A 15,006-nucleotide genomic window follows, 5' to 3' on the forward strand; every position below is an offset into this window, starting at 1 on the left:
ATTAGAACACAATTGGAATAAATACAAAATAAGAAATACAGTCCATTGTGTGTGAAGATAATCTAGCAAAATATTTTAATCAAAACTGAAGAGAGAAGTCAGTGTTGCCAAATATTAAAAAGCACAAAATCTTCATAACATATTTTACAAATACAGTTAACATAATACAATCAAGTAGTGCTCTGTTATAGCCACTGAAATTTAATTATGTATAATCTTTTTTCAATGAGCCTGCCTGATTGAAAATATTTTCATCAGACAGAAGAACAGAACCAAAAAATATTTTAATAAGTACTTTTATTTATGCAGTTAGATAGTTGTACAGCCGTTGTCACCACACAGACTAAGCAGTTTAACAATGTATTTTACTGTTTAAATCATGCAAGATGAGAAGACTTGAAGACAAGAAGGCAGCAATACAGTTTCACATAATGCAGTTTCTGCCTGCTGCCTCTGGTAATGAAATAAGAAGATAGCCAGAATATTTCAAGTAGTTCGGTAAAAAACTTATCTCCTAACAGCACAAACATAGTTACTTACTGAATAAACAAACTTATTCCATTGCTGGGAAAGTAGCAAGTATTTTTCCAGTCTGCACTTTACTTTCATTTTGCAAAAGACTATGACAGCATTGTGGCAGTGATTTCTGACAAATAATCACTCAACTGCTTTTGATTTCCTGACATACTTCTATCCTGACATGAAAGTAAAGGTGATGATAAATTCTTGCATTTATTTTATATGGTTTTCTTTGGGTCACCAATTAAAAATGTTACTGTAAAAATACTTCTAGCCAAACACATGCAATCCTTAGAATTGTTTTATTTCATTCAACAGTGTCTTGATAATATAACATATAAAAATGGAAGTGAAGGGCTTTACAGCACAAAAATGCTAAAAAAAAAAAAAAAAATCAGAATTCAGTGCATTTTCAGGAAGTTTCAAAACCAACACCTCCTGAAACAGAAAGGCCTCTTATTTATAATGAGGAAACACTTCATAAGATATTTTGCTGATCTCAGTTAGATTTTCAGAAAAAGTTCAAATGAAAGTGCAATGGAGTGCCCTATTCCTGAACACTTATGGTGGTAACAGTAATAGGAGAGAAAAGTAAGCAGGAGGAAAAGTCAATAACTTGAAAGCAGAGAAGGAGTTATCATCAAAGCCAGCCTTCCATCGTGTACTCGGAGTTATAAAGTGATAAGTACACAGAAAAGTTGAGATAAACAGCATTAGCACAAATATCCTTAAAACCTATTAAAAAGGAAAGAGGGGTGGGGAAGAAAAGAGAGAAAATACAATGACAAGCAATGAAAAACAGGTTTAGGTATGAGTTTTCTTCAAAATCATTTTATTTTATACAATGCCTTGAAAATGCCAAATTTAAAGTAATCTTTTTCCTTATTACCCTGATTTACTGGACGGATCTTGGTTAACTGAAATATATTTTCTTATGATTAATAATTAATCAGCTCCTGTTGGATAAAATACATGTGGAAGTACTCTTTCTTCCAGATTTTGGGCAGCACAGCAGCACTGTGATTTATTTTGAATATTGTGATAAGTCTGGTAGAGTATTTGACTTATCAGCCTTGAATAATACATCTAATGCTGCTTCCACAGGTCTGAAAATTTCCATCTGTGCAAGATGCATATAGATGAATGAATCACCACAAGAATTTATTACTGGTTACATCTGCTTTCAAGGTACAAATAGACCTAATTACATTGGCTAGTTGAAATATTTGCATGAAACCTGCAAAAATTCCCTGGTACAATGGTTTAAGTTCAAACATCTTAACTGAGTGCCAGCTCTGTAGCTCACACAGTACCTTTTCTAAAAGTGAAAATATTTCCTTCTCTCTCTTTCATGAAACTCATCTGTTGAACTCTACTCAGTCTACCTCACCAATCTACTTTCTTCTTTCTGCTCCCTATGTAAGACCCTCTTGGCAGATATATCTTTCTCTATAGTTTGGACTAAAACAAGGGCAATTTTTTCTGAAACATGGTTTTTAGCAGTTTTAAAGAAACTGCTAAGGAGTTGTGTTTAGGTGGCATGCAAGTTTTATTACACAGCTTCAGCTTCCAATACACTTGCTTTATAAAGACTGTCAATATAAAATAATAGTACAGTAGAATTGTATTTTAAGGGCAATTCATGCCTGAAGGCATGCTCTATAACTCGCTGTGGGTAAGCAATGATGTTGCAATTACAAACAGAAAAGGACACAGTATATTTGTTGTGACTGACACACTTATATACACTTATAATGTGAAATTGGGATACATTGATATTGATTCTTAGATCCTATTTTGATAGATGCATTTATTTAACAGACATTGTCCTTTATGTGATCCCATTTATATGAGGAAGTTTTTCCATACATTCAAAGTGATACAATATTGGGCTGAATGAACACTTCTAAGGCGTTCATTATTTGGCTAATTTAAATAGTAATAACCTATCTGATGTGCCATAAGAGTACTAAAGATAGTATAGAGTATTAGAGATAGCATAAACTAGAACTGAAATATGGCATAGCTTTATTATGGAAGATGATGTGTTATATTGATCTTAGACATTCTGTGAGGCTTTAATGATTTAGCTATTTAAAATACAGAACTTTGAAAAAAAAAAGAAGGTAAAGAGGGGAGTAAATTATATTCTCTTTTTTTTATTATGAAAGAGAGACAGAAGGTTACTGTGTGCTAAAAAATAAGAGAAAAAAAACAGGTTGTCAAGTCCTGTTGAGTAATACAGAGCATGTGAGACAATAGATAAATTTTATGTGGAATATACATATTAATCCTTTTATTTGTAAATTTTGTTTTGGTAACAAAATTCCTTTGCCAAAAATGGATAGCAAATTACCTTCAAATACAGGAAAAGTAGATTTTATTAGCTTTTAAAACAGAGTAGTTGACTTAATGGTGCCTAGGCAAGACAGAAAACAAATAAAAAGAGTTCATAAAAGATTCTTTCTCTGCCCACTGTGCTCTTTCAGAAGAGGTTCTTGTTTCATGTGCTAGATTAATTTCAGCTGGAGGAACAATGTTTCAAGAAGTAAAGAACCACCCCTCATACTTCTGAATCCATTATTCTTTCCATGACTCTTGATGGATTACTGTGCATCCTTTTGATAAACCATCCTTAGAGCAGAGACTCTCTCCTCCTTGCTATGATACTGTGTTGAATTAGATCGCTAAAAGGAAAGGGGACTTGTCATGCCAAACACCTTCTTTTTGTTCCTTAAATATTCAGGCACTTCCAAGATCCAATAGACTTTCAATGAACTCAGATTATTTTCATTGATTTAAGTTGGATTTTGATTAATAACATAGAGAAAAATACCATGTAAGCAAAGGAAGAAAGGATTTTCCACACATACACTCTTTCTGGACAACTCAGTTTACAGTAGATAGGTTATCATGTGGAATGGGAATATCTAGTTAGGAGAGTCCTCTCTTACACTGGATGAAATAATATTCACAAATACATTGAACTTTAGAAGGTGGACACATGTACACAAAGCTTAATCAGAAATTATTCCTAGTATTAGTAAAATGGGATAAAAACTACCAGTAAAGACCTGGAATCTTAATCTTGATGAAATCTAAGGGCTCTTAGCTGTATGTCCAGATTAATTGTAGCAGAAGAATCACATACAATATTCTAGGTTGTGGAAAAAACATTGAGCCTTAGTGACAACGGAAAACAGCTACCTTTCTATCTATTAGCTTTTCAAAATCCTGAAGTCATCTAGGTTTTTAACTATTTGGATTTGCAAATCCTAAACCAAATCTTAACCTAAAATTAATTAAATTTGGACAAATAAGCTATCTAGTCTTAAATAAACATGAAGTTTATAACATGGTAGATGCCAGCACAATTAAAATCTCTTTGAGGCATACAGTAAACTGAAGTTGATTGGGTTCTAGATGTACATACTATATATTTTAATGCTATAGATTTATAAGCTGTAAGTCTACAGCTAGTCTATTAAAAAGGACTGATGACCAAAATAAGAGATATGATGGCTTGGTCTCAATAGAGACCTATGCTTTTCCTTTTTCTTAAAACCTGAAGAATTTTGAAGATGTTCAAAGTATTACATTCCACCATTAAACACCCTATGCTAAATTAAAGCCATCCTACCAACCAAGGAACTTCAGGTAAATTCATTGCTTATGGAGAGTACGAACTTATTTCAGAAGTTTATGAGTAACAGTCACGATGTCTCTCTATTTTTCTCCATAGTTCTTCACACCCTAATTTTGGATTTAGGAGCAATTTTTTTTTAGGACCAAAATCTTTTAATTTTTTTTTCCTCTGAAGCATTGCTCCAGGTTGTCTTTACTACTGCATAGTTGTGTATTTAACACATATCCACAAATAGTTGGAGCTTATAGGTTTAATGACTGAGTCGCCTCAGTAAACTTCTCTTTAGGCTCACAGGGCACAAAATAGATTGTCAAGTAGCTGAGATTGCTTAGCATTTCATTATTCCAAAGCTGATATATGACTATTATTTTGACATTGCTGCCTTGGAAGTCTTGAATAGCACTGTGAAAGAATACCTAATCAAATAGTCAGCAATATTTTACGCAGTAATAATTCTCTAGGGTAAAGAAGGACAATGAAAATAATTAAAATATGAAAAGTTAAATATTCCTTCTCAAATTATGTCAGATAAAGATATGTATGCTAAGGTAATCCTAAAGATTTTCAGGGGTTTTGAAAAAGTTTGGTTTAGGTAAGAAAATGTCAGCACTCTCTCAAATGTGTATTTCATAGAACATGCCCCCTTTCCCCCTGTAAATGGCAGATAGGGGGAAGGGGAGAGAAATGGACATTTGTAGTTCAACCCGAGTTTTCAAAAGTAGACAAGAACAGCCAGAAAGACAGAATTAGTTTTTATTGCCCAGGTCTGCATTTACTAGACAGGAAACAAACTAGAGTGGTAAAGGAGTATATACCCTTGACTGCAGGCCAGGGAAAGGATAATTATGAAGTTTTGGGAAGTTGTTTTATTTTCCTTTCCAAAGGCTACAACTAATTGAGGTCCAGGGAGTTCTTCCTAAGACCAGAAGAGGAAAAGGAGAACAACGAGAGCAGAAGTGTTAGCAAGCAGCTTCCTCCTCATATAAATGCAGTTCAGAGTACAGGTTTTGTGCTGGCCTTTTGTACTGTACAGAATTTAGTTCTTACGGTAAAACCAATCAGGTCAGTTCATACTTAATTGACAGAGAACTCACTGGAAACTGTGTCTGACCTCTTTTCTGAAAAGATGTTTTTGCCCTCTGTCACAGACAGTCGATGTTTATGGCCCATTTATTGCCCCTGAGTCACAGGCTGCTTTGTGTTCAAAAGTGTTGTTTTTTTTTTTTTTTAAGCTGCGCTTTGTATAGCAATTGCAACTGGTTTACCCTCTTGAAGACTGAGTTATCCTTGCCTTGGCCATCTCTGAGACAGCACAATTCAAAGTGCCAGTTTTGATCTTCAAAGTTTTATGCAGCTGAAGTTGCAACAATTTAAAATTATCTTCTCTTTAACAAAATGAGAGCTGAGAAGTCAGTCCAAAGTACTTCAGATATCATTCCACAAGTGCATACCTTGGGTTGGGAGCAGTAAAATTTCTCTGGAGGACACTTGAGCTTGGTATTTACTTCCGATCTCACCCAGTGAACTATCAGCTCCTCTTTGTTAAATACACAGCAAACAAGAGTTGAAATCTGTGAGGCTAGGTTTTGAGATATATTACTGAAAAGAGTGTTAGTGCCATGACACCTTAGAAGAAGATGGTAATGGTTATGATTATGTGGAAATGTAATTTCTATTTCAGTGTTTGGGAAATTCCTAAGTTGAAGGATTAATATTTCTCTTGAAATAAAACAATCAAGTCCCTTTTTTTTTTTTTTTTTTTGACAGCTGAGCTGAAACTTGTTTCATCTTAAGCAATTTGATAAGGACAGACATATGTTAATAGATGAGAGGGAGAACCAAACATATTTTGCTACAATGGTTATAAGATTGGAAGATTTTCAGCAACATGGATGATGCCCTAGATACCCAAGTGTGATTTCAAGTATTATCTTTAGTACTTTTCCTATAGTTTAGCAAAATATAACAGAATATATTTTCTTTGGGATAACATATCACAAAGATATCCTTTCACTATAATTAGTGAAAGTAAATTATACTTATAGCAGGTTTATTGACACTATTTCCAAGAAAAGAAAAATTAAAGAGGAAACACAAAATAAAAATTTTGTAGTAAGTATCAAAATGCCTTTGTCAATATTATTTAAGATGTTAGAAAGCTGTTTTAGAAGGTAACCTATCTATATTAAGCAGATTTATGAATACACTTGCCTGGACATCATGGCTCCATCACTTTATCTGAAGTGCTTAGCACCATTACCCACTATTGGAGAAGGATGGCATATCCCTTTATTCTTCTTCAAAGTTCTTACTGTCAGCATAGCATGTCTAGTAGGAGATCCAAATCAGAAGCCTCTAAAGCCTCTAATTTTTTGTTGTCTTTACCAGATACTTTTCACAGATGTTCATGTCCAACTTACTGGAGGTTGTTGCAATTCTTTCACTTCTCCAGGCATTAAGAATTAAAGATTAGACAAAAGTGTAAGCAACCTGTGGCCCTGACCTTTTGTTACTTAACTCAGCAATCAACCACAATATGGTAATGAATCTGAAAGGTAGGAAATTTCATACTCCAAAACTACAAAATATTTGCAACTGTAGGGAGTAAAGTGTGGTTTACATTTGTTTCTAGCCTTTAGCTTAAATGGTCTAAAGTGTTTCCCTTTTAGTCCTTTTCTGGAATGCTATTTTCAATGCAGTTTATTTTATGCAACTCACTTTGAAGCAGTTTTCACAGAAGAAAAGGTCATTTGGCCCAGTGGCACTTGGATAAGGATTCAGTATAATTCCATTTAGGGTCATTAGAAAGAAGATGAGATGCTAAATAAATCAGTTGGCTGTGTCTGTTGTGGAAATCTATAAGGACAGAGAATTTTGACATAAACTTTCCAGGGGTTTGCTCAAAATGAACATTCCTAGACTGAAATGGCATGTATGCACTATTTGGAAATGTACTTAATATTTATATACTGCAGTTTGTATCTGCTCTTCCTATCCTAGAGTCCTGCATGATCATTTGGCTGATGGATTTTAGTGGTGTATAGGAAATAATGATCCAATGTCTTCAGAAATCAATTTGACTTCTGGAAGAAGGCCATGACTTTAAGGTCCTTAGGGATAAATCATTTAGAAAAAGAATATTTTACCTTGTGAGAATCTCAGAATGCTTTACAAAATTACTGTTACACTATGTCTTTCAGGCAAATAACTTTTAAAGCATTTTCTGTAGTTTTCCCAAAATTTCATAAACCACACCATTCAGGACCTTCTGAGGCTGCTCCTTTCAGCTGATTCCTGCCACTAGGCAGTGCAACATCTCCTGAACTTTGTTGAAGAAGAGTAATTGGTTGGGGCTGACTATGGATGAGGGAGAACCACATTATAAATACATCTTGCTTGTTTGTGATGCATTATTTTGGAGAAGGAGCTGCCATTCTGCACTGTATTTAAGAAATACACCTCCCATGAAGAAAAGAGAAAAGAAGAAGAAGAAGAATAGGAAAAAAAAAAAAGAAGGGAAAAAGAGAAAAGAGGAGAGGAGAGGAGAGGAGAGGAGAGGAGAGGAGAGGAGAGGAGAGGAGAGGAGAGGAGAGGAGAGGAGAGGAGAGGAGAGGAGAGGAGAGGAGAGGAGAGGAGAGGAGAGGAGAGGAGAGGAGAGGAGAGGAGAGGAGAGGAGAGGAGAGGAGAGAGGAGAGGAGAGGAGAGGAGAGGAGAGGAGAGGAGAGGAGAGGAGAGAGAGGAGAGAGGAGAGAGGAGAGGAGACTATTCTTGACTTAACGTGGCCGGGAGAGAGTGGGAAATTCCCGTGCTCAGGCCGCTTGGAGCCTCCCGGCTGGGCTCGCTGCTGTGCCCCGCCGAGAAGGAGCCGCCAGGCGCTGCTGCGAGGAGCCCGCAGCGTGCGGCGGCGGCAGCGCCGTCCTGCCGAGTCGAGCGGCGTTACGGCGGCGGAGCCAGCGGGGCCTCCAAGTGGCGACGGCCACGGAGAGTTGTGGCGGCGGGAGGCCGGGGTGGCGGAAGCGTACCGCGCACGGCGCGGCGCCTCACCTGCGGGAGGGAGGGCGGCCGCGGCCCCGGTGCGCGCCGGAGACCCCGCACGGAGCCGTGCGGGCGCGCAGAGCTGCGTGCTGCTCCCTTCCGCCGCCGACTGCATCGGCGAAGGCAGGGAGGGGGTGGTGCTGCCGTGAGCGAGGTCCGAGGGGGACGGACAGAGTGCGAAAGAAGACGGAGAGAGAGGGAGGGAAAGAGGGAGGGAGGAAGGCGGGGGAAGGAGAGAGGGAGGGAAGGAGTCGGCGATCCGGCGCAGCGTCTCCACTCACTCTGCTGCTGTAACTCTTCAACTCTGCCCGTTCTTTGCCTGGACATGTCTTAAGAAAGTTGGATCTCTCCCTCCCTCTTGCCTTTCTTCTTCTTCTTATTATTAATTTTTTTTCTTTTTTTCTTCTTCTTCTCCAACTCCCCGTATATTTTTCCTTCCCCCCTCGTTCAAGTTTCAAGCAGCGGATGGGTCGGAGCCGACATGCCGCGCTGTGGCGGCGGGGCCGGGCGCCGCGCTGGCTGCGCGCCGGGGCCGCGCTGAGCGCCAGGGCCACCGCGGGGTTCACGCTCTAGAGGCGTGTGGGCACCGGAGCATTGCTCGTGCTTTCTCCAGAGGACAAAAAAAAAAAAAAAAAAAAAAAAAAAAAAGCGGGAGGAGGAAGCGTGCGGACATGAACTGAGCTGGAGCGGACTTTGTGAGAAGAGTGCCGAGTCCAGCTGGTCTGGTAAGTTCTTTGTTTAATGAGTTTATTATCAGCAGGGTGCTGAGAGGGATGATTCCCTGGAGAGTTCTAGTGCTCTAATTTGTTGCGTTACTGAAAACAGTAGGATCTTCGATTCAACCCGTGTTTTTTAACTGTGTAGAGTGTGTATGTTTATGTATATATCAATACGTGTATATATACCCGCACATCGATTCTATGCAAATCTACGTGTACCTTGGAGCTGAAGGTATCCCAAGCTTTACCGCCCCCTTCACGGCGAGAGCAAGGCTCAAGCTTCCCGACCCGGAGCCCCGCAGCCGGAGCCGGGCTCGTCGCTACCGGCTCGGTTGTGCTCCCTTCGGAGGAGCCGGCGCTGGGAGCAGTGCCCGCCGCCCGTGCGCTGTGCCGCGGCGCCCCCTGCCCGGCCGCCGCGGAGCTGCGCCGCCGCCGCCACCGCGGGGCAGCCGGGGCCGGGGCCGGGGGCTGCAGGGCCGACCCCGGGGAGGGGGCGCGGGCGCCACGGGGCGGAGCCACCCGGCTGCGGGTTGGTGACCCTGAGAGCCAGCGCTTTCTCACGGGGTTGGTTCCGTTTGACCCGCAGCCCTGGACGCGTGAGGCTGTGGTTGAAGAGGGGCTCCCTCCGCCACTGGCTGCATTTATTTATGTGGCTAATAAAAGACGTGGCGGGGCTAATGCGTGGTAAATACGCCCCCGCTGGCGGCTCCTGCCTCCAACCGGCTTCGTCGTGAATCCGCTGGGACAGGATTCCCCAGACAAACATTTGATAGTTATTAAGTGTGATCACTTATTAATGAGCGGGGAATCCTTCAAGGACTGTTTCGGAGTATTAATCTTTAATGGAGGGCTGACAGACTGCCAGATACCCCTTCAGCGTGAATCCGGCAGGGCGCTTTTCCATTTGAGGGTACGGATTGGTAGCCCATGCCCTCTCCGCCGCTGCGCTCACCGGCTGTATACCCGGCTCCGCACTCCCTCTCACTGCCGCTGCTTTTCTCGACGCCGGAGCAGGGCGCCACTCCTTCCAGCGGTGCCGGGGAACCGCGGGCTACGCCAGTCACTTTTGGCCTCTGCTGAGACCTCCCTCCTCCGCCCGGCCGTTAAGCGGCGGCTCGCCCAGCCCAGCCGAGGTGGGGAGGCGTGAGCCCAAGCCCGCCGGCGCGGTCCAGGGGTGGCAGCCCGGCCGCCTGTGGGAAGGGCAGCGGTCGCCGAGGCGCTGCGGTCGCCGCCGGGCGCTCCTGGGTACCAGCGGTGCGGGCGGGCACCACGGGACTCGTCCCGGCCGCCCGCTATTCCTCGGACAGCAGAGGACCGCGTCTTCCCGCGGGCTCTGACTGTCTCCCTTGCCATCCCCGTAAGACACCCCTGGCAGCAGCTTTCCAAAGTTTCTGAGTAGCCTTTCTGGGGGAGAACTTCACCGTACGCGAAATCGCCCGCGTCCCTGGACCGGCACCCGATTCCCTGCCGCTCCCGTCGTGCAGGAACGGGGCGAGCGCGGCGGAGGTGAGCGGTTCACCCTCCCCCCGCTGTTCTGGTCCGCGTTTCGTCCTTCCACGGCGGGGCCGGGCAGGGGTGCGAGGGCTGCCGCCGCTCCAGCCGAGCGCCGCAGAAACGAGTTCCGGAGGGGCGGCCGTCCAGCGCCGCGGAGGAATCTGGCGGCGGGGGGCGCCGCGGCCCGCAGGGGGCGGAGAGGCACCGGCGAGGCGCGCTGGTGGCCGGGGAAGAAAGGGGGAGCAGCGCGGCAGGCACCGTGCGGGGCTGGCCCCGGCCCGCGCCCTCGCCCCGCAGGCAGCGAGCCGCAGAGGTGAGCGCTGGGCCAACTGGAAAGTTGGGAGAAGTTTTGGCGATGGGGGAGGGCGGCGGGCGGCGCGGACCCCTTGGGAAGTTGAGGCTCCGATGCGAGGCCGGGACGGGGGCGAGGCTACCCGGAGGCGCTGGGCGAGCGACCGCCTCGTGCTGCGGTCCCCGGTGGGACGGGCTGCGAGCGGCGCCGGCCCCCTCCCCTGTTCCCCGCCGCGCCGGGGTGGCCGCCGCGCGTCGCGGGCCCTGGCGCCCCGTTCCCCCCGCGGCTGGCGGCGGCCGGCCGGGCTGTAGCCGGGGCCGCACTCCCCGGAGAGCTAGCAGGACTTTAGCGGGCAGGTTCCGCTTAAGTTGGGCAGAGAAAGAGTTGGCGGTGGCGCTTTTCCCTGAGGCAAGGTGTCTGAGTGCGTCTGATGGGCCATTGCAAACTTCATTCCCGGGTGAGCCGGCAGGGGCGGTTCGCGGCGGGTGAGAAGTACCTTAGGATGAATTTCTTCCTTTGTTCGCACTTCCACACCGCGTTCCTCGTTGCGTTCCTCGCCGGATTGCTCCGAAAGGTAAAGGGCAGTGCCTGCCAGGACCCGACGTTTGGCAGCAGCTCCCCGGAAGAGCCCGACTGGACTCAACAATCGGCTTCTGCTGCTGCTTTTATTCTTCTTTAGGACAGTTGAAGCAGAACAAAGTTATGTTTGAAAGATGCACTTTTTAATCTCTCGTCAGTAAGTGACGCCGTGTTTTACCGCTGTTAGTATCCCCCTGCTGAAAACTTTTTTTTTCGGAAAAGCATTAATAAGTTTAAAGAAATGCTGCCTTCTAGCAGCAGGTTTTCCTGCGGTTTAAATACTTGCATACAAGTTGTTCCTAGGGAGTGGCATAGGAAATACTACCTGTGTTCTTTTACCACCTCTGCTGTCTCTCTGTAAAAGCAAAGAACGTTTTATAATAGATGTGTATTTCCTATCTGCTTTTCTAACTGTGTGGAAGTAATTCAGCTATTCAGTGAGTAAATATCGTACTTGCATGCTGTAAACTATTTTTAAAGTTTTTGTTTTATTTTATTTTAAATCCTAAAATCTCGTTTAGGAGACTGAAAGGTGAGCCTTAGAAGTCATCCCAGAAAAAGGATGGTCTGTTTTTTTAATTAAGCATGTTAAAGAACTTTGTATAGCTAAGTTAACTCTACTCTCAGTTCAAGTACACAAGTGTAAAATGGCTTTAATTCTCGAAGATTTTTTTTTTAAACTGAATTCAAAATCAGTAGAACTATTTTTGTTATCACAAATTTTTGGGTGCCATGCTAAATTTCGAAAAAATGGTTTTTCATAGAGATTGGAGGTCTGCTTTTCTTTGCACAGCTGATGAGTTCATATTAGATACACCAGTAAGTAACTGCCTACAGATAAACAGTCGAAATTCTCCATGTGAATCTTAGTTTCATTCTGGTTTCAAAAACTTTGTTGCTGTTGGAATATAGCTCTACTGCATTTTCCTTTTAACAGCTAGTATTTCGAAAATATAAATCAGAGTATCTCATGAGATTAACTCATGATGTGGGGAATACAAACATAAAACTTACTGGACTTTAGTCACAAGTTGAAACTGTTATGTTAATCTCTGTGACAATGTACATTTTTTGAATAACTCACCAGATTTACTAAAGTAACACTACCATACCCTCTCATCATGTGTTAATTTTCTGAATACCAAAACAGACACCTTCCTCCTCCTCTGAAAAGCAAAAGACACTGTTAATTTGTTTGATTGGAAAGTTAAGCGTGTTGAAACATCTAAACCTGATATTTTTTTTTTCCCATTAGACTACATGAATAATTGCTTTTAAACAATTGGAAGGGTAGGTGTAACCACAATTAGTGCAGCTTCCAAAGTCACACAATCTCTCATAGACTGCTACACTAGAAATCCTGTCATGACTTCAATTTCACAGTGCATTTCTGTCAGATAGCATCATTTGGGTGTGCTGATCAAAACTGACCTTTAAGGTAAATAGTTAATATTTTGCTTGGTAGGTAGGTTATTCTGGACTTAACTGGTAGAACTTGCATATAGAAAAAGAATAGCAATGAGACTAAGACTAACTTGGGTATGTTGCTTGATTTAGGTCCTTTTCCTGCCTGTGACTCCTATTGGTGGGGGAATAACTATCTCAGTGTATGTTCCCCATAGATACATTATGTATCTATGTATGCTAAATTGGTTCAATGTATGTATCATAAGCAAGATAAACTTAGTTTAGTCTTTTTTTTTTTTTTGCTTGCTTTACATTGAAATTGTTCTTTACTAAAGTTATGTATTTTATGCTTAAAACTCTCAAATCTTAAACTATAGACTTTGAAATCTAAATACTGTGAACTTCCTGCTAGGAGAAACAGTCTATTTTGTGACTGCTATCTTATCCAGTCATCTTAATTTGTAAATTATCAATATGAGCTCTGCTAGCTCCAAAATTATGCTTAGACCTTTTAATGTGAAGATAGTTAATATTTCTAAGTTGCATTAATATTTTTTCCATGTACAAATCACGTTAATGTTTTGATGCATTAATAGTTTTGATAATGTTCTAATTAAGTAGTAAAACTGTCTAACATTTCCTAGTGCGGAATTTGCATCTAAATAAAAATGACCTGAATATGCATATAAATAAAAATTATCTGAATAATAATTTCCAAATAGGAAATCAAAGTTTGTTTGGAAGTAGCTTTTCATAATAGTACAGTGTGCACTTCTTATGAATTTAGGGCTATGATATTTTGTTAAGCAAACGGTTGCCTTGTGTATTGAACATGGATACAGAAACTCCTAAACTGGTCATATTCCAAAGATAATAAAAATTTAAGAATTCAAAGTATAGCCTTTGGCTAAAATGTTTCTGAAATTCAGTCATTTTGGCAGGCTGTAATGAGCCATCTGAGTTTATATCTAACACATTATCACTTTATCTTAATGCTTTCATACTTTCTCTTAGTAGTTAATGGTCTTTATGACTGCAACTGCTTAATACTTTAGGTATTTTCCAAGAATATACTATGCTGATTTTTGTGTTATCCGAGTCAATGTTTTTTAGTTTCTAGTAGCTATGTAAATTATGACAAGATGGAAATAGTGTTTTTTAAAAGAAATTGCTAACTTGTTTTTATCTGCTGTGGTTAACTATTCAGTTGAGAGTTCAGTTCTTATTTGTAACTCATCAAGTCGCAGGGGTTACTGCTGGGGGGTAAATTCTCTTACTGGTGGTTGTGTTATTGTTTGTAATAGGGCAGTGAGATAGGTGCTACAGTATCAGAAGTAAAGCTGGGTTTTGGACTTCAGTATAAATTAAAAATAATAATAATAAAAAATGCTAGTGTAACTGAGGGAGAAAGCAAGGAAGTATATGATCAGATCAACATAAAATTTGATCATTGAGTAGTAGATCATTGGTAATAGATGGCTTCCAGAATTCCAGCAAGATGGAGTAAAAGCTGGATTTGTTGATTGCTTAAAAATGATGTTTTAAGCAATCTTCTTAACATTGCCTTTTAGGCCAATCTGGTGGCATTTTAAAATTTTCAGAGTTTTGGAATTAACTGATATCACTATTTGTTGCAAAGATTTGGTTGTAAGAGTTTGTTTGTTTTGTTGGTTGGTTTTAAGCAGATATTTGTTAACTTGGCAGTATGCTGGGACACAAAGCCCTGGAGACCTAAGTGCCTCTGTATTCCCAGGACATATCATAGCCTGGGAAGGAAAGTAGATAGGGGAGGAATAATATTGTGTAGCCATTGAAATGGTGACTGTTTCAACCTCACTCATTTGCCCTCCCAAAGTTTTCTTCAGTCAGTGTTAAGACCTTCTAAGTATTGGTTCCAGCTAGTGACTAACTTCAAAGAGCTTTAATACTTTTTATTATTTGCTTATTCACTTTTTGTTTGCTATGTTTATAGTTTTAATTGTGCAACTTTAAATGCTGGATTTGGAAGACAGACACACTTTTTTTTTCTCCTTCCAAAAGATATTCCTTTTCATTACTGCTCTACAGCAGTGTGAATCTGAGTCTTAAATTCCTGTCAAAGTCATTGACTTAGTAATATCTGCGGCTGAATTCCTTCTGAGGTTTTGAAGTGAACTGTTGACACAAGTAGATTAATTTGCTCTGATGTTTGCTAGTGGGCAGAGTCAGTCCATGGAATGTCAGCTAGTGTGATCTTTCATATATCTACCTGAGCAGGTAGGAAGTAGGGAAGGGAAAAATTAATGTAAGAGAAAACATGAGTGGAGAAAGGAGAC

General features: G+C 41.7%; 1 protein-coding gene across 1 annotated transcript in view; it reads left to right on the forward strand.

Moving 5' to 3' along the window:
* The first annotated feature begins 8,917 nt into the window (after positions 1–8,917).
* Positions 8,918–15,006, forward strand: part of FAT1 (FAT atypical cadherin 1) — a 105,604-nt gene continuing 99,515 nt past the window's right edge. Inside the window, exon 1 of the mRNA XM_053940537.1 lies at positions 8,918–8,925. The gene's annotated coding sequence lies outside the window, so the exon portion shown is untranslated. The remainder of the gene's footprint in view (positions 8,926–15,006) is intronic.

Source organism: Vidua chalybeata, chromosome 4 (assembly GCF_026979565.1).
Source record: "Vidua chalybeata isolate OUT-0048 chromosome 4, bVidCha1 merged haplotype, whole genome shotgun sequence".
Lineage (NCBI taxonomy): Eukaryota > Metazoa > Chordata > Aves > Passeriformes > Viduidae > Vidua > Vidua chalybeata.